At 34.8% G+C, this 21914-nt stretch overlaps 1 pseudogene; it reads right to left on the bottom strand.

Moving 5' to 3' along the window:
* Positions 1 to 11999: 11999 nt before the first annotated feature.
* On the bottom strand, positions 12000 to 21377 carry LOC114191229 (annotated as a pseudogene).
* Positions 21378 to 21914: the final 537 nt, after the last annotated feature.

Raw genomic sequence — 21914 nt, 5'->3', positions numbered from 1 at the left:
AATGCATTCAGATATACTTTCGCAGTCCAACATACGTGCATCACCCAAGCATATTATAACCTTCTAAATGAATACACTATGACTCGACTCGACTCATCCGGATACGTATAACTTGGTCGGATTCAGCGGATGCTTGCACTTGTGTTGGATACCTCTGCTCACCCCCGAGCTATGTGTTACAAGTGTTACATGTGTTACAATGAATCAATTCCCTCACACACAAGGTTAGCCCTTAATGAGTTTGAGGCCTCCTGCTACTTTCACCACATGAGTCAATCCGCTCTAAGGGAGACTAACTGACTCCTCAGAGTGTCAGGATGCAATCCTTACCTTGAATCCTTACTAAGTTATATAGATAGGGCACCACCATGGACACCCACTAATAGGGGCCATGGAATTACATCCCGACCATTGAAGCACGACCCTGAAGTCTCACCTAGAGACTTCAAGGAATTACGTACTGACCAAATACCAAACATATACAAACAGCCAAGTAACAGATACATATATCTTGCATAGGAATCTCACACCAGCATCCATAACCAATCCTCATTTATCATATGTTGCATCATTACCAACTCGTTATTCCCAAGCATGAGTAAAGTGCTTCCTCTCATACCAATACCATGCCACTGGATTACCAACCATCAATATCCATCGTTGCTAATGTCAAATTTGTGACAACACATATACATATATATATATATATATATATATATATATATATATATATATATATATATATATATATATATATATATATCCAACCTCTCATGTATAATTTATATATAGATCATGCCAAACTCACAATTCACCCCACATAACCCTCTCCTAATCATGCATAATCACCCTCATCATGCCATTGTGCAATAACCCAATCAATCGCATGTTAACCATCCAAGAACAGAGAGAAAACCAACTCAGAACGTATCCTCGCCCAGCTCTTCGCTCAGGCTGAAGGGCCTCGCCAAGGCGAGAGAGACTCTCACTCAGCCGAGAGATCGTGAATCTAGAACAGTGGCCTCTGCACGTTCTCGCTTAGGCGAGACTCTCCTCGCCTGAGCGAGACACTCGCTTGCTCAAAACTGAGTGGGTCGCCTGGGCGACCAATCGCTCAAGAAGGCTTGGGCGAGCCTCTGCTCACCTCGCCTAGGCGAGACAAGCTTACTTGGGCGAGATTATCAGTCACCTCCACTATCCGTACCTACAGTAGTTGTAATTTCACACACCAATGATAACACCAACCATTCCATGCATTCACAACAGCATACCAGTTCAAGAATCATAAAAATACAAGCAAAACAACCCGCAATCACATTAAACAAGGAGGTTCTAGGTTCCCGTACCTGGGAATAATCTAGCAGAAGACATTGACGCCGAATGGAGGGACACCACAACTCTAGGAGAGTGATATCGTTATCGTTAGGCGATCAAATTACCACTACTTAACTTTAGCAACTTCAGTATTGCCAAGTTAGTATTGAACAAAATAGTTAGGGTTAAGATAACCCTGAGTCGTCTCACAACAAATACAGAATTGATCTCAAATATTTGATTCTTAAAAATGCAAATAAAACTAGCAACTATAAAAATAGGGGGTTTTGATATTCAAAGAAAATGACATGGAAGATTGTAAACACAGTAATAGTAAATAGGTCAATTCCACTGCTTTTTCTAAATAAGATTCTTCATTGGTTATCTAGAGATTATTGTTAAATTAATTATTGTTGTTGATTTACAAATCAATCAATGTAAAGACTCAATTCATTTGTTGGCATTCTCATTTTTAATCAAAGTACAGTCTCAATTAAAAGTGAGAATTGTTAGATTGTCCATAGTAAATTCAATCAAAGTACAGTCTCAATTAATTTTACTATGCCTAATCATGTTTATTCCTTTGTTTCTTCACCAAATAGAAAACTTAATTAATCAAAGTAAAGTCTTGACTAATTTTAGTTAAAGTAATTACCTCTAATCAAAGTAAAGTCTCAATTATTGGCAAAAACTTATTTAATCAAATGAAAGTTTCTAACTAAAATCAAAGTAAAGTCTCAATTTAATTTAAAAACCTTTTAACTCATATGATTACCATGCATGTAGATTTAAAATCATTATTTTCTATTCGATTAAGAAGCAAAGGACATAGATAAACCAAAACCACAACAATAAAAATAACAAACACATAGATTCATCTAACCTCAGAATCCAGTTAAGAAATTACAGTGGAATCAACCCTTAAAGCTTAGCCCTCCATGGCTTTGATGGAATACATGATAATATATGATGAAGGAAAGAAAATAAAAGAAAAGAGAGAATGAGAGATGTGATGGATGACGGTGTCTGCCAAAACCAGAGAGTCGTAAGTTCTAAGTTCTCCCGCTTCTGCTCCCTTAAGTCTCTTTATATAGGCTTCAACTGAACTTTGGGCTTTATCTGTCGGTTGCTAAAATCTTTTATTTTTATTTAATTAATTAGCAACTTAATCTCTGTCCAATTTCCAATTCTGCCCCTCTTATTTAACCATTTTTGCAGTTTTGACTAGAGTTGACTGCTGGCTTTGACCAGTTGACCAGTTTGACTGTCCAATAGCAGCCTGACACATGGCGCAAAGTCTCTCCCCAGAATTAGGGTTTCACTCTCACACTCTTCTACCTCCCTTGGTTATGCGTGACGGCATGGAGGGTGACGGCGCGACTGCTCCTCCTTCTCCGGCGAGCTCTTCTTCTCCAATCTGGCTGCGCGAAAATGGTGGCGCATTGCGGTCTGCATCTGGCTTGATCTACAGTGGTGGTTGATGGTGTTTCAGATCTGCGTCAAAACTGTGGTGGTGTTGGCAGCGAATCTGGTCCGCTGTGTTCGCTGCTGTAGTGGCTGAAAGAAGGAAATTGCGGTGCTTCCATGGAGGTTGAAATTGTGGTGCTGCCATTGCAGGTTTTGCAAAAATGGTGGTGATGACTGCTCCGTGCAGAGACGTTGCTGCGTTTTCCGTCTACAGGTTGGTGGAGGCGTTTGGTGGCGGAGCTTCTCTTCTCCTCTGGTTCTGCTGAACTTGCAGGAAAAAGAACTCACGGCTGCCGTGGAGATAGAGTTGCGATGGAGGCGAGAAGGATGGTGGTGGTGCGTTGCGGTTCGTGGTTGACGGTGGCAGATTTGTGATGGCTGTCGTGACTGCGCGAGGTATAGAGATAATGGAGTGATGGCGCTGCTGTTTTCTGGCAAGATGGTGGAGAAGATTGAAGATGGTGGCGTTACTGCAACATGAACGAAGAGGTGCGGTGGTGCTGATGGTGGCTGCCGGCAATGGTGGGTCATAGTGGCAGCTAGGGTTTGAGGAAAATTAGGGTTTCTATTTTGGAGTTGAAGATGATGACGTGGCAGCCTTCCATTGGAAAGCTTGCTAGTGCAAGGATAATGACACATGTCAGCATATGGTTGGTCTGATCTGAAAAGTGAGGATTGACACATGGCATAATCTGGTTAAGATGGGTTTAAGTGGTAGGAGAGGTGCAACTTAGTAAGAAATGGGGGTGCAGAACAAGTTTTTGTGGTCCACTTGCAGGAGTGTGCAAATAAAATCTGGGGGTGCATTTAGCTCATGATTTATTCTTTTCCAGAATTTCCTGATTTTGGTCTTATTTTGTAACTTTGAATATTTTAAATCCACACTATTAATGACCAAAAATAAATTTCATCTGCATTAACAAACGTTAGCATATCCAATAATATTTTATGCAACTAAAATCAATTTTTACGCCATTTTTACCAAACTTACTCAATAAATCCAATAATCACAAATCCTAATTAAATCAATCTTTAAGCACAGAAAATTCAATTAAATCCCCAAATTTAAATATTAAATGAGGGCAAAAATTTGAACTCATCAGAGAGGATTATGGAGCCAGAAAAAGAACAACAATGGGTAAGTTACGGGAACATTAACATTGGCTACACAATAAGACCAGAGATTGGAAGCTGTGCATTGGGGAATACTTACGCGAGTAGAACGAGGTTGAGCTAGGCTTGAATCTGGTTAAACGTTGAAACCCTAACGGAGTGACGGTTGCGACTCTAAGCACCAAGGGAGCAGACCCTGAAAGTGTAGAATGAGTGAATTAGGGCAGACTTTGAGGTGGTTTTATCCTTTGGGCCAGCCCATAGGCCCAATAGTTTAAAGGCAACCCTTAAAACTTTAGGGCAGAAAACTGGGCCTTATATTATCGCAATACAAAGGTACCTTGCTCACCATAGTCCAAAAGTTTATGTTTCAACCATATGATTTGTGCATAGCCATGTCTAGCAGCAATATATTCAGCTTTTGCTATGGAAAGTGCCACACAAGCTTGCTTTTTGCTATTCCATGAGATTAAACTTGATCCAAGCAAATGGCAAGTACCACTTGTGCTTTTCCTATTCAATTTGCACCCTGCATAGTCCAAATCTGAAAAACCACTAAGATTTATGTTAGAATCACATGGATACCATAAACCAACATTGGTTGTTCCTTTAAGGTACTTTAGAATCCTTTTTGCAACCTTAAAGTGTGATTCCTTTGGATTTGCTTGAAACCTAGCACATAAGCATACTCCAAACTGAATATCTGGCCTACTTGCTGTAAGATAGAGCAAAGACTCAATCAACCCTCTATATTTGGTTGAATCCACTGGTTGGCCAGCCTCATCTACATCCATAAGACAATTTGTTGCAATTGGAGTGGTAGATTCCTTGTAATCCTCCATTTTGAACTTTTTCAACAAGTCAAAACAATATTTTGATTGATTTAAAAATGTTCCATGCTTGAGTTGCTTGACTTGCACCACTAGAAAGTAGGTAAGCTCACCCATCATGGACATCTCAAATTCTCGCTGCACAGCTGCAACAAACTCTTCACACAATGTGTTGTTATTTGAACAAAAGATGATATCATCAACATACACTTGAACAAGCATAACATGATTATCATGTTTTCTAATGAAGAGTGTTTTATCCACTGCACCTCTATCATAACCTTTTGATAAGAGAAAATTCCTTAGCCTTTCATACCATTGTCTTGGTGCTTATTTCAAACCATATAAGGCCTTTTTCAATTTGAAAACATGGTTAGGATAGAGATGATCCTCAAATCCAGGAGGTTTTGATACATACACTTCTTCATCTAGAAAACCATTCAAGAATGCACTTTTCACATCCATTTGATGCAATTTAAAGTTACACATGCAAGCATATGCTAAGAGTAACCTCACAGCTTCTAGCCTAGCTACAAGTGCATAAGTTTCATCAAAATCAATGCCTTCTACTTGATTATAACCTTTAGCAACTAGTCTAGCTTTGTTTCTTACTATGTTACCATCTTCATCCATTTTATTTCTAAAAACCCATTTGGTTCCAATTATATTCATATCATCAGTTTTAGGCACTAGAAATCACACATCATTTCTTGTGAATTGATTGACTTCATCTTGCATAGCAACAATCTAATTACTATCATTCAAAGCATTATTCACATTCTTAGGTTCAATTTGAGATACAAAAGCAACATGTTCACAAAATACAATCCTACGTCTAGTAGATACTCCCTGTTTGATATCACCTATGATGTTGTCCTTTAATAAACCTCTAGGCTGGATCCAATCTGTGGGCAATTTGTTGTCTGCAGCTTTTTTAGTCGACTGTTTTTCCTTTTCAGCCGATTGATTTCCTACAGCAGTAAGCTTTTCTGCAGCAGAAACTTGCTCTTGTAGTAGATCTTCCTCATCTGCATTCTTTGACACTTGATCTTGCAACTTTGGGCTAGTTTCATCAAATACAACATGCATAGACTCTTCAACAATCATCAATCTCTTATTATAGACTCTATATGCATGACTTTGTGTAGCATAGCCTAGAAAAAAAACATCATCCGCTTTTGCATCAAATTTGCCAAGACTTTCTTTGCCATTATTTAAGATGAAGCACTTACATCCAAATACTTTTAGATGACTTAAAACAAGCCTCCTCCCTTTGAAAAGCTCACAGGGGGTTTTCTTCAAAATTTGCCTAATCAACACTCTATTTAAAACATAGCAAGTAGTGTTGACTGCATCAGCCCAAAAGTACTTAGGTAGTGAGTTTTCACTCAACATAGTTCTAGCTAGTTCCTCATGTGACCTGTTTTTCCTTTCAACAACACCATTTTGTTGTGGGGTTCTTGGTGCAGAAAAATTATGGTTAATGTCATGCTTTTCACAAAAGTGTTCAAACTTTTCATTTTGGAATTCCCCACCATGGTCACTTTGAATAGACACTATCTTGGAACTCTTTCCATTTTCAAGCATCTTGGCAAGTCTTTTAAAGGCATGAAAAGTGTCATTTTTGGCAGCTAAGAACAAAGTCCATGTGTACCTAGAGAAATCATCAACAATGACTAATGCATAAAGATTGCCACCAAGGCTCATGGTTCAAGATGGACCAAATAGATCCGTGTGAAGCATCTCTAAAGGTCTTTTAGTTGAAGCAACATTTTTGGATTTAAAAGAGATCTTAGTTTGTTTTCCTTTTTGACATGCTTCACACACTCTATCCTTCTCAAACTTGAGTTTTGGTAGTCCTTTAACCAACTGCTTTCTATTTAGCTGATTGAAATGTTGCATGTGTATGTGACAAAGTCTTCTATGTCATAACCAAGTATCATCCTCTTTTGTAAGCAAACAATGGATGCTAAATGATGCATGATGCAGGTCAAGTAGATATATATTATTGTCTCTTTTGCCTATCAAAGGAATACTACCATGTGCATCATATATCAAACAACTATTTGGTTCAAACATGACTTTAAAGCCTTTATCACATAGTTGACTTGTACTTATCAAATTGTGTTTGAGTCCTTCTACCAGCAGCACATTCTTGATGTTGAAAGAGGATCCATTGCCTATGACTCCATTTCCAAGGATTTTTCCTTTGTTGTTGTCTCCCTAGGTTACAAACCCTTCCTCCTTCAACTCCAACTTTGCAAATTTGGTTTTATCTCCTGTCATATGTCTCGAACAACCACTATCAAGGTACCACAAATCTTTCTTATCACCTTTCATGACCTGCAAAACAGATTTGGATTACTTGGTACCCTTTGATAGGTTGGGTCCATCATGGTTATGCCTTTCTAGATCCTTTTGGGATCCATTTCATAATTCCTTTAGGAACATCATATTTTCTAAAAAGAAACTAGAGAGCTTCTTGGTTTTCTTTTGAAAAGAAGGATTGAAACTAAGTCCAGCTTTGCCAAACACACAATTTTGAGAACCAAGAACAACCTCTAAGTTTGCTTTCCCTCTTGCAAACCTTGCACAGGTCTTTATATGGTATTTCACTTGATTTTCAAAATTGTGCAGTTTTCACAGGGTTTTTCAGCTGGTTGATTTCTAAAACAGTTAGTTGAATTACTGTAAATCATTTCTAAATGCTCAAAATCAGTTTTTAAATCAACTGTTTCTTTTTCCAGTTGGCTAACTTTGTTTTCCAGCCAGTTGTTTAAGCCTTTCAAGTCTAGGGGACATCTAGAGTGAGGATTTTGGAAGGAGGGGGAAGATTCACTAGGATAAGTGATGAGTGTGTATTTTTACCCTCATTTAGTGTTTAATTCTGGGTATTTAATTGAATTTATGTACTTAAAGAGTGATTTAATTGATAATTCTGATAATTAGGCTATTTGAACTTGTGTGATAAAAATGTCTTAAAAAGTGATTTTTCGCTGCATAAATTATTTTTGGATATTTTAACGTTTGTTGATGCAGCTGAAGTTAAGATTAAGCTTATTTAAAGGTGGGAAAATAAATTGATTGAAATTACAAACACCTTTTAATAAGGCTGGAATTAGCAAGTTCTGGAAAAATCACTTCTACACCCTAGTTTTTACTTATACACTCCCCTCTTTCTAAATGGGTCTCACGAAAAACCTATTCTGTACCCCCTAATATGTCTATTTACACCCCTCCTACCACTTAAACCCAACTCACTCAGATCATGCCATATGGCAATCCCCAACTTTTAAATCTGTCCAACCACATGTTGACATGTGTCATAATCCTCCACTCACCAAATTGACCAATCAGATCTTGCCACGTCACCATCTTCCAAAATGAAACCCTAACCCTAATTTTCATCATCTCCTTCCATCACCATGGCAGCCGCGACAGCCGCCACCGCGAGTTCCTCCGACCACCACATTTCATGCACAACACCTTCATTTTCTCTCCATCATCTTCAGCGCAGCAGCAGCCATTGAAACCTTCTGCACCACCGCGTAGCAGCAACGAACGCACAACCATCACCACGCATCTGCTTTGCTCGTCGGAAACCTGCACCATGGCCGCGACACCTGTTTGGAACAGGACCAGAACAGCAGCGGAAGAACCATCGCACCAGAGCATCCACTGATTCTAAAGCTTTATCTTCATATCTGCAACATTGATTCTGTGCCACCACGCACCTGTTCGTCTGTGTTCCGTAGAACCTCTATGCCGAGAGCTAAAACCAAGCTGGCAGCAAAATTGAATCACCACCGCGCCAGACTACCATTCGGATGCAGATCATGTGCAACGCCTTCCATCACGCTGGAGCACTCCTCTCACGTTCATGAATGCTCCTCCACAGATGTAGAAAACGTATAACCCGCACATGTTGTAGCTCAACCCCTAAACCTCCTCCAGCAGTGTTCACCCTTCACGCATCCACCTGCAACGCACAACAGCACCACCGCGCAGCCAAGGAAGAAACATAGAGGCAGAAACCCTAATTTTGGAGAGAGACTCTCTACGCCATGTGTTAGCCTTTGATTGCACAATCAAACTGGTTAAATCTGATCAACGGAGCAGCAAAGTTAGTCAAATCTGGTCAAAAGGTCAAAGACTGGTCAAAGGAGAGGGGTTTAACTATAAATATTCATATTTGATGAGTGCGTATTTTTGCCCTCATTCAGTATTTAACTCTGGGTATTTAATTGAATTTGTGTGCTTAAAGAGTGAGTTAATTGATAATTATGATAATTAGGTTGTTTGAGCTTGTGCGATAAAAATGTCTTAAAAAGTGATTTTTAGCTGCATAAATTATTTTTGGATATTTTAACGTTTGTTGATGCAGCTGAAGTTAAGATTAATCTTATTTAAAGGTGAGAAAATAAATAGATTGAAATTACAAAACACCTTTAAATAAAGCTAAAATTAGTTGGAAGAATCACTTCTGCACCCCAGTTTTTACTCATACACTCCCCTCTTTCTAAATGGGTCTCACCAAAACCTATTCTGCACCCCCTAATATGTCTATTTGCACCCCTCCTATCACTTAAACCCAATTCACTCAGATCATGCCATGTGGCAATCCTCCACTAATTAAATTAACCAAGAATATAATGCCACGTGTCATGATCTAGCAACTCAAAATTCAGCCAATAGCATGTTGCCACGTCATCACCTTCAACCTCCCAAACCCTAGCCTCCATCTCCATGTCGGCAACCACCTCTCTGCCGTCCTCTTCGCCGGAAAATGCTGCAGCGCGCCACACACACAGATCCATCGCAGCGGAAAACCACAGAGACGCGCAGTTCATCCCTGCACCAGCTTCACGGCCACCGCGAGTTTTTCTTCCCGCACCGTCAGCCATGGATCTCGCCGGAGTAGCACCCATTCGGAAGTAGATCTGCGTCAGCCACCACAGTTTCCTCATCATCTCCACGCAGATCGTGTCCTCTTCTTCACGCATCTGTTGCCTCTCTGTTTCGCATCTGCACATCATAGCAACATCGCGCACCACCGTGGCCACCGCAGACCTGCAATCAAAGTGTGCAACCATGGCCACCGCGAACCTGCACCACCACCTGTAACCAGAACGCACCAGTGGCAGTTCGAACCTTCGAACAGATTGGGAACGCAGCAAAACGCGAGCCAGAATCCACGAACCAGCGCGCATCTGAACCAGCAGCCGTTCATCGCTTCCACCACCACGCCTTCGTCGTCGGAAAACGGCAGCCGCAGCCATCATCAGGTAGTAGCTTTGTTGGAGAAGAGTAAGAGAGTGAAACCCTAATTCTGGAGAGAGAAGGAGCTGCCACGTGTCAGTCTGCTATTGCACGGTCAAATGGTCAAATCTGGTCAAGCATTCAAAAGCTGGTCAAACAGTCAACTCTGGTCAAAGACTGGTCAAAGGAGAGGGGTTTAACTGCAAATATTGATATTTTTGGATGCCTTTGCAAAATTGGACTACAAAATTGAAAATAGGCTATTTAGAAAATTAGTACAAATATTATTTGGTGAGGAGATAAAAGAATAGACATGATTAGGCATAGTAAAATTTGATTGAGACTGTACTTTGATTGAATTTACTATGGATAATCTAAAAGTTCTCACTTTTAATTGAGACTTTACATTGATTAATTTGCAAATCTACAACAATAATTAATTGAGCAATAATCTTTAGATAACCGATGATGAATCTATTTTGAAAAGGCAATGGAATCAATCTATTTTCTTTTCTATTGTTTTTATTTCTTTTTATCTTTTAAATTTTATTTCTATCTTTGTTTATCTGAATCCCCTATATTTTTTATTTTGTTTGACTAACCGCTTTGTATAGTTTTATAAGAACTAATTTGTTAAAAATCAATTCCGTGTTCGTTGGGAGACGACTTTGGGTTACTTTACCCTTACTATTTTGTTGACTACTTTCTTAACAATACTGAAGTTGTTATAGATAAGTAGTATTAATTTGAACGCGTCAACGACAACGTTCAAATTAATTTATGCAGCTAAAAATCACTTTTTAAGACATTTTTATCGCACAAGCTCAAACAACCTAATTATCATATATAAAGAGACCAAGGGAGAAGCAGAAAAACAAGCTCGGCACTTCGGAATTTAGGAACCCTTAGGGGGGCCTAATTTCTCTCTCTCTCTCTCTTTTCTTCTCTCTATTTTTCTCTCTTTATTTTGTATTCATGGAGTTCTAATAGCAATGGGTTTTTTTTATATGTAATAATTGTGGTAATAGCAATGGGTTTTTGGATATTTAATAATCTATATGATGAGAATCTAATGTTTTAAAAAGATGTTGAAGTGTATCAATTGAATAGATCAATTTAGAATGTAATTAAAGTGGTATGTCAAGTTAATATTTGATTTCATTGAATATTATCGTCAACCACCAACAACAAAAATATGACTAATACACTACTTTGTTAATATAAGAATAAAAAAAGAATAAATTACATACCTAGAATGTATCCTTTGGTATTGAAGTTCATAAATTCGTTTTGTACAGAATTTCCTTTTGTACACAATGACTTCTTTGTTCAACTTTTTCTGTACCATGATTTTCCTACATGGCAAAAAATAACATAAATCAATTGATATATATTTATAACAGTTTTGAAATGAAAAAAAAAATTAGAAATGACATACCTATAATTGATTTCTTTTCAAAGAGTTTCAAAAATTTCTTTGTACACAACGTTTTTAGTTGTGTTTGTTACCTTTCCATCTTCATCCAATATAAGTATTTTCAATCCTCTTTTGGTTTTGACTCTAGAAATAACAACATATAGTTGGCCATGTGTGAATACAGGTTGTGGAAGATAAAAGCCGACTATAGAAAGTGTTTGTCCTTGACTTTTGTTAATCGTCATTGCAAAGCATAAAGATATCGGAAACTGTCTTCTTTGAAATTTGAAAGGCAACCCTGAATCAGATGGCACTAAATCCATTCTTGGTATAAAAATCCTGTCACCAATGTTTTTTCCAGTAATTACAGTTGCACATATTACATTCTTGCCTAAATGGTTGACTTGCAATCTTGTGCCATTGCATAGACCTTTCGCTTGATCAATGTTTCTCAAGAGCATAATTGGAACACCTGTTTTCAACTTCAGTTTATGATTTGGTATCCTTGAACATTTGATATCATTTAAAAAATCAGATGCAAACCATTCAAATTGCACTTCATCTTGTTCATCAGATTGGCAAGGTGTATCTGAACTTAACTAAGTCACCTCTTCACCACCAATTAAAGACAACATGAAATCATTTACTTGCTCTACAGAATCATTTGTTGGGCATAAAATTGCTCCATCATCAAAATAATTAGGATTCAACATGTTAACCACAAATTGAGGATAGACAAATTCAACCAATGGCAATAAAGGTAAATCTGTGTTTGTAATCAGGATCTGTTCTGGAATTTCAACCATGCACTCACCATTCTCATTTAGATCCATTTTCCCGTCTCCAATCTTCAATATCCAATCAGTAAATTCTTGAATATCATTGGCTGTTTCAGTATTTGATGTAGTACTTAATCTCATGTTCTTGGATAACTTTAACACTTTACAACAATTCCATAACTCTGAATAGTTGATTGATGATTTTATGATATCAAACCTAGATCCTCTTTTGATAACTAGTAGAATTTGTCTAAAGTCACCTCCCAACACAACTGCTTTGCCACCAAATGGTTTGTCTTTATTGGCATCATTAACATTTCGCATAATATCTCTTAGTGTTCTATCAAATGCCTCAAAGCAGATTCTATTCATTATTGGTGCTTCATCCCAGATAATCAAACTGGTTGCCATAAGAAGTTTTGCCCTAAGACTACCTTGTGCTATGTTGCAAGTTGATTCATCATTAATTAACAGTGGATGCAAAAGGTAGAGTGTGCTGTTTTTCCACCAGGAAGTAATAAAGAAGCAATTCCACTTGATGCTACGTTCAAAACAATCATGCCCTTACTTCTTAGACCAGCCGACAATGTCTTCCACATAAAAGTCTTACCTGTACCACCATAGCCATATAAGAAAAAGAATCCTCCCTTCTTTGAAAGAACTGCTGTCATGATATCCTGATATACATGAATTTGTTCATCATTCAGTGCTTTAAACAAACTGTCATGTTCTTTCGCCATGTCTTGTTTATTATATTGCAGATCAACAATAAATCTATTATTGAATGTATGTACATCTGAAAGATCAAGTTCAGGTAATGAAGGATAATCTTTCAAACTTCTACCATTTGACATTAGCATTTCCTCTATTTCCAACAGACATAGTTTTTGTAATTCAGCAGTCTAAATTTGAAGACATGCAATAAGTAAATAATACAATTAAAATATATATGTATAGCAAATTAAAAAATATATATATAAAATACCTGGTAAGTTCATCTCCTTCCTTTTTTGGTACAAAATTCCATCACATAAGATACTCCAAGTAGAATTCCAAACTATATCTGGTTTAGAAATTGTATTCATCGACAACAAAGTAACAAATAATCTTCTAAGTTGATACCCAGAAGCAAATTCACTTGCTTCTTTGATTGCATCAATATATTCTTTGTTGCAGCCAACAATCCCAAAACATAGCAAGCTTCTTGGTATGTTTCATAATACTTTCCATCAATTGTCTTAATGCTTTGATAATCAATACAACCTTTTTGAATGGTCAGTAATATCCTCAAATAATAAAGTTCTCCAGAACCAGGAGGAATATAAGTAAGTCTACCAATGTTGTAGCCTTTCTTCCTTGGTTTCCATTCTTTTTCTTTGGCAAACCACACAAATTTTCTTGGAAATTCTGAATAAGTCAATTGTTTTCCTTCCTCATAAACTTTATTAGCCTCAAACCAAGCTAGAAACATTGTGTTAGCATTTTCTATCTGTTGAAGACCACATTAATATCATCATCATCTTTAAACAAAGCTGATTGTTGGCCAGGAAGATGAAAGGTCAATCTCTGAACAGGAGGCCATCTGTGGTGGATATCAAAAGCAAATATTCTCCAAGCAGCTTCACATGGTGATAATACCTACAATCGTAATACCTTTTGATCTCATCAATAATGGTTGATTTTTCAGACTGTGCAGAGTTGTTGCTTATTTTAAGAGTAGCTATGTCGGGACCTTTGTTCACATATTTGAACAAATATTTTATTGAATTGGTCTTGTTGCAATACTCTGTATTGACGTGTGCTTGATACCTCATTAGAAGTGGTGGATTGTAAGGAACAACACTTCTATTATCCAGCTTAATTCCATTCTTCTCAACAAATCTACCATTATCAAGTCTTCTATAGCATGGATATCCCTCTTCATCAATTGAAGTCGAAGATGTGAATTTTTTTGGATAAAATTTAGAACATCTTCCTTCCTTCATGCAAGGTGAATTATGTCTTACAGGTCCGCATGGTCCATGAATCATGTAACTTGAGACAACTTTTTCCAATTTGGGGTACAAATCAGAATTTGGCAATTCAGCTGATATTACTTTATCAATATCAGTTGAATTCTTCAACTTGCTTTCTCCATCCAACCATAAAAGTATATGTGCATGAGGTAAACCTCTTTTTTGGAATTCTACTATGTACATTCCTGCATATATAAATAAAAAATAAATATACTTTTCAAAATCTAATTTAATATAAATTTATATAATGTATATTACTTCATATATAACATACCTGCAGTGCTTTTTCCAAAGAAGTCCTTTTTCTTAAAATCTGTCATCATTTCATCCAGCTTCATCTTGAACACTCTACATACAATATCAGGTCTATCCGAAGCTGATAAGCCTTTTGGTAAGACAAATTCTTTTATTTCACTCCAATTCACATTGCATGTTATAGTAATGAACAAATCCGGATATCCAAATTTTTTACAAATTGCCATAGCATCTTGACAATTGTTGAACATGTATCTGGTACCACCAGTGAAAGAAGCAGGCAAGACAATACGTCTTCCAATTAAAGAAGGATCTGTCTCTCCTCTATTAAGAGCTTCTTGTAATCCATTAAGAATATCACAGCGAATTAACTTCTGATTAGCTCTGATGAATGACAACCTTTGGGCTTCAACCATTGTATAGCAATCGACCAGAAACTGTTGGAACAATCTGCATGCATTCACAATATTTCCTGCTTCTACAGCTCTTTATTGTATTCTAAAGGCAATAAATTCTCGCAAAGAAATTCTAACTCTTACCCTGGATTTTGTTTTTGAATGAGATTCTCTTATTGGGATATCCTCTTGATAACCATCTTCTCCATATGGAAACATGAAAGGATATTGCAGTGGAATGAAAGCTGTGTGAGTTTCGTGCAGTCTGGTTAATTCACCAGAACATTTTTTGACCACTATATCTCTGCCTACATCCATATTGCCAAAATCACCAACTATAAGTGCAGCTATTTCATCACATGAAGGTGTATTGTAGACTCTAGGGTCTTAGTTTCTGCCTCTAAATAGTCTTAGCGTGAAATCTGATTCCATATGTTCCAGTGACAAATCTCTTACTCTTCTAAAAGATTTCGCAAGAACATTGTGATTGTCAATCATTTCAATCAAATCAACAACCAATGATTCATCTATAACAGATTCCTTGGTGTTTGAACTAAAAAATAATAAAGAGAATACATGTCAACACATGTATTTAAATATTTCATATAATTAAATTAGTTAATATATTCACTGACTTGAAATGCTTGACTTTGGCTTTGGCTTTGATCCATGCTCTGGCAATAAACTGCCAATACGGTGATAGTTCTGTCCATTCAAAATAAATTGTGGTGGAGCAGAACCATTGTTCATTGAATTATCAATCTTACCACCAATTGAAGTAAATGAAAACATGCTATTGTATACTCTTATGTTTTGTAGAAATGATTTGCTTCTCTGATCTTCACCATTTAACAAACCTTCAAGAAGATTAGGTGGTATTTTTAATAGTGGAATTTGGACTTTTCCCTTTTGACAACACAATGAGAATTCAACTTCCTTTGAGGTGTTACATTTTTCTGCTCTTTCTTCATACCAAAGTTGAGCTTTACAGTATTGGCATTCCAAGCAAGGTTCTCCAATATTGAGCAGTTCTGAACATCATTACAAAACATTAGCATGAAAATGCGTATATTTTAATCTGCAGTTATATACAATTGTGTTGGAGATTATGTACCTTGTAACTCTCCTTTGCAATACAATTCGTTTGTAGTTGTAGTACTTGTAGTATGTTCTTCAATATTAGTAACATGAAAATTAATTAATGATTTCAAAGAAATTTATATTAACATCAATAAGTTTAATATCTGAATTACCATCATCTCTTATCGTTGTTGAATCATCATTTGTTGTGTCTGAAGAATTATGTTGTGTTGTTGTTTCATCATCAAAATTGGATCTGTTTTGAAGTGATTGTATGACTTAAAAAGGATATTTGACAACTTTATTCTTAGAAACAGAATGTGAATCATTTACAACCTCTGATCTCCCACCTACGAAAAACAACAGAAAACAATTATCCTACCTACATTGGCATTGTGAGTATGAATCCAAATGTACTTACCTCCACTAGAATTGTAATTATTTTGTCCATAATTTCTCTGTCTGTTATTGTTAAAAGCTGGAGTCATTCAAAAACATTGATATAAATTTTAAATTTGTCATTTAAATAGGTATATAAGAAATTAAGATGAATGTAGAAATATACCGAAAGGACTATGGTATGTTAAAGTAGAAGTTGCAGATTGTGAAGTGATTTGTTGTTCAATTAAAGTACTTGAACAACTTGAAAAATTGTTGACAATTACTGCATTGAAACGAAGGTTAGTTAAAAGTGAGACGGAATTAATATTATTCATAAACAATGTTAAAATTAAGTATTGGAAGAACTTCAAAACTGACCAATTTGTCTGTGAAATATTGAATTCATATTCTGAAGGTTGTTGTTGTTGTTGTCAACATCTGGAAAAGGATTATTGTAGAAGCATTGTTATTAAAGAAATAAACAACAATACTTCATTGATTCATTTAACAACAATCTGTAAAGATATAGCTTAGAAAAAAAAACTTACTAATATCCAACTATTGTAATGGATTCCTGTCTATATTTTTCTGAAATGATCTTTGAGATACAGTTGGTTTATCTGTGATTAAAACAACAAAGATGTTTGAGTATGCATCTGTGTTGTGAAGTTACAATCCAAAACATACATTTACAAATATATATATAAAAAGAAAACCTGAGATTTGTTTACTTTGAGAAGAATGGTTTACAAATTTAGTTTTCTTTCTTGCATTCTCTTCTTTGTCATATGCAACATAAAAAAACATACAAACATACAAATGCATCATTTTTAAATAAATTATTGATGAAGAATTAGAAAAGATAAATGCTTTAAGTAAGATGTTAATGACTTACATGAATGTTGATTACTTCTTGCATTGAACCTTTGTTGTAGCACCAGTTTCCTTCTCAACCTTGCCTTTTTACAATCGTTTTGCTCCATTACAGTACCAAAATGTTAGGGAATAGTTTCAAAGGTTACAATGGAAGAAGCAAAAATAAAGGTAAGTTGACTCAATGGATGGAAAAGTGTTTACTGTTTTATTACTATATTGGTGAATGTCTTTGTTAAACTTTTTGGTCTAGATTGTACCTCTAATCACAATTGTGGAAACAGAAATATTTGTAATTATAATAGAAAGCACTTGTTTCAGAAGAGAAACATTAAAAATACAAAGAGCATGCAGTGTTGAGTGTTAATATATTAGAATCATTCATATATATAGCACTTATTTTAGAGTTGATTTGTTCTTGCAACTAACAAAACATTTGCTTTTTATGTAGGTACAATCAGACGTCTTTTTTATGCACTACTATATATAGTACAACAAAGAGGACTGTTTGATAGGAAGTATCTGCAATCTTAACCTCATTATGTGTGAAAATGATAACATACAGTCAGTGTATGCACATACTAAAGCAACATACATCCATACATAGGATTATAGAACAGAGAACTTTTCATTATTCATCCAACTATTAATCTTTCAATTGCATCATATATATTTCATTTGAATTATAGAACAAAATAATTTTATTTATGAATATCATACCATAACATGTATCACTTTTCATCTTTCAGAGAAATTCAGAGAAGCTTCAAAGAGATTTCATTGATAAGAAGGTAGAACTATACATATGCATTGCTGAAAATAAAAAAACTTCTAGGTTGAAAACTACATAAGTGGCAGAAATAAAAAGAAAACTATTTATACTAACTGTAAATTAAAAATTACAATATGTTAGCACTTTGACATTCTGATTGCTTTTCATGTGGTCCACTTCAAACACCAAGTCAATAGTTTGATGAAATCCATGAGCAGTACAAAATTCCTTCCAGCCACTTCCAATTTTGCTAGACTTCTTAGGATGATTTCTCAACAGTAGTTTGCACTTCACTGTTTTACGCGGTCCATAAAGAAAAATGTATTTAAATCTTCCTTGACAAGGATAATTGCCAAAATCAGCTGGCAAATCCTAAAACATACATAAAGTATTAATGAAATTAGTATATGGATTAAATTTTTAAAATAATTTGGAAACATAAATAAAAATATGAAATAAACATCCATTTAGTAAAAAATATGAAATAAATCTCACCAGATGGCTGGCATTGCATTGATTTGGATTCAGAAATATGAAGAAATGCAACTTCGGTCCATTGAAAAGGGTTGATCTGCCTCAATTCTTTTAAGAAAACGTGCAATAGACAAAGGTTTGCATTTACTGGGAAAAACAGTGACGTGGAAGCAAGAATCACCCACATATCCAAAATAAATAGTGTGGAAATCGTGAAGTTCATATATGTGCCTTAATTCAGTCCATCCTCCAATTAGCATTGGTTTTTGTAAATTCTTGTTATAAGTAACCACATGTCTATTCCCTTCTTCATCTCTTAAAGTCCATTGACGCTCAAGATCGTCATCATAAAGAATGGCGAATACACGATCCACAAAACCAACAACCTCCAAAGAGAGAATTTTTTAAAGAAAAAATGGATTAGTTAAGGTTAAAATCAGGATATTGTAAAAGAGAAGAAGAAATCCGTCACACAAATAAAAAGAGTAGAAGAAATCTTGTAAAAGAAAATATGTCTGAAAAATTTGACAATGAACTTACCTCGTCCTGAAGGTGAATAATAGAGAACTGGTACCTACTCATTCTATTAATAATGTCATCTTCATTGAAGTTGTTTTCCATTTGCTTGGACTTTGAGAGAGATAGTAGAGTAAAAGTTGGAAGAATGTAGAATATGATTGAACTGATCTTGAAGTTTAATCTTCATGGTAGAATGGAGATGAATATTTATTTATAGAAGACAAATGACACATGAAAAGACGGGACAATTACAAATAGATTCTTCAACAGTAATGTAATTATTACTGCATTGGAAAACGGGAAGACGATAATAACAGAATAAAACATTAAAAAGATATAACGTCATTAAAGATATATTAAATTATTCTATTATGCTACACAATATCATAATATAATATATGTAATATATACCAATAACAAATTTCCAAAAATGAACTTCTGTAATATATAATATTATACGTAAAAATATAATATTTCATTCGTACTTTTTGTATAAAAATATCTCAATTATATTGTACAATGTTTAATAAGTTAGTAATTAACAGAAGATAAGTCAAAAAAAATAGTCAATAAAAATTGTATATGGCATCCAATTCTGTTGTGACAACTTAAAATCTGTCAACAGATAATTGTTTTGCCATATTTATCTTATTTATGAAAAGTTAATATTATGAAAAGTTAATATTATGAAAAATAGACATTTATAAATTCTGTTATCAGAAAAAATGGATATATCTTATTTATGAGTCACACAAGTTTAAACAAAAGATCTTTTTCACAAAAGATATGTTATTTACGACTTTCATTACATCATGCTACAAAATGAAATCAATTTTCATAAGTTTTGATGTACCTGGTAGTCATATTTGTTGACAAAAATTGAAAAATGTCAACAATATCTTGTGGACCAGCGTATGAAATAAATAAAAATCTAAATAATGTAACTCAAAAGCGCATAATATTGTTATCATGAAATTAAACATAGAAGTTGTAGTTCAAATGAAATTAAAGATGAAATTTAACATAGAAGTTGTAGTTCAGATGAAATTAAAGACAAAACGATGCGTAGACATATTACATTCCCAAAATGAAAGGCATAAAAAAAATTGTCTTGAAATAGAATAACTAAAATCAGATCTCAAATCACTGCTTTTTCCTTCTTAATATTTCTTTTTAAAAGCTTCAATGGAACATTGTCTTCTTCGATGGATTCAAGTGATGCAGTCTTCTTTCCAGATTCTCTCTTATGTGAACTGTTAGCATCATCGTTGGTTGGATTATCTTGGATTATTTCAGGTGATTGGGATCCACACTCAATTGTTTCTTTGGTAAATCGGACTAATAAATCCTACAGTACATGTTCAAAATTGAATAACATTATTAAAAGTATTAAAAAACTACATCATGTGAAAAACATTTATATAATTTGTATACCTCTGAAATATTAACGGTGGACTCATTGACTATACGCATTTTTTCCCTGCTAAACTCACCATTCCTAGCATAAACATCCTTCAAATAGGTATAAATATTGAGATTAAAAAAAAGAAAAAGATAATTGCATTATAATGAGATTATAATGTAACAAATTTGATCGTAAATTATATCTTACCACAGATTTCAACGAAGAATCATTGAATTTCTCAATTATATCATCGTCAACACATATTTTCTTCACTCTGAAAGACTGCTCAAGTTTGAAATTCTGATCGTTCCTACTTTCCACTTTAAAAAGCAGACTTCTATCAACTAACTCATCAAACTGCTTAGGCAAATTTCCAGAAGAATTCATCTACAAAAACAAAAGAATTAAACATTGTGTAATTAAATATATAAGTGGATATATTGAAGAGTATACCTTATCATGAGTGTTTAACATATCAGCACAAGTTTTTTTGAAAAGGGTAGTTGCATCCCTATCAAAGAGGACAAATGTGGTTGAATCGGACGAGTCAATAACTCGGATCTTAATCCTATATCTGAAAATTGAAAAAAAAAATTAATGAACAAAAGTTGTAATTACAATGTTGTTTTAAATTTACATTAATATTAAAAAACAATTAGTTAACCTTGGAAAGACTTTTATAACATGCAGTTACACTACTCACAAAAGAACATCTTGGAATCTGGATAAACAACTTTGTTGCACACACAAGCAGTATAGCACCAGTCATCGTCAACCAAGATATGCTTAATTGTTCCAAACAATATGTAAGTGGTGACCTTTCAATATAAAAAACATTAATCAAGAGATTATTGTGAATAACAAAAATTGCACAATAATACAAAAATCTATTCTAACCTCTTTACAATCTTTTAGACCTTGAATGGTGGTCTTAGGTGTAAGTGTTAAAAAGTCCTCTTCGACAGTATTTTTGGAAGTCTAAGAAAGTTGCGTTAATCTTTGAGAGGGAGATTCATTGTTCTCAAACATTCTATGCAAAAGAAAATATAGTTGTTCTCATAAACAATAAATCTATTATTGAATGTATGTACAACTGAAATATCAAGTTGAGCAAATGAAGGATAATTTGCGTTACAAAGTACCGAATATATTGTTACAAAAATGGATTATAAAGTTCGAATAAACTGAAGAACAATTTCAATATTACCTTGATTTCAGTTCAGATGCTTCCTTGAAGTTAACATTGTACTTAATACGGGTGCAGAACTTACAATTTTGAACTTGAACCTTATCTATATTTAAAAATATAGTGTATGTGAGAGTAACATGGAATAAGTAGTACAAAGTACTTTGTAAAAGTAATAACAAAATTTTACCTTGAAAAGTTTTGACTTTCGCAAATTCTATACTTACAGCAGCATTTTGTACTTCTCCACTTGAAAGAAATACATTTAGTTCATCCACATAAATACCAAACAAAGTACACTCTATTCGAAACCTAAAGATTAAAAAAATGTTATGTCAAATCGTTATTTGAAAAGAAATATAAAAGGAATTTAGTATAGT

The sequence above is a fragment of the Vigna unguiculata genome, chromosome 7, assembly GCF_004118075.2.
Source record: "Vigna unguiculata cultivar IT97K-499-35 chromosome 7, ASM411807v1, whole genome shotgun sequence".
Taxonomy (NCBI): Eukaryota; Viridiplantae; Streptophyta; class Magnoliopsida; order Fabales; family Fabaceae; genus Vigna; species Vigna unguiculata.
Note: the sequence above shows the minus strand (reverse complement) of the source record. Positions and strands in the feature narration are given on the sequence as shown.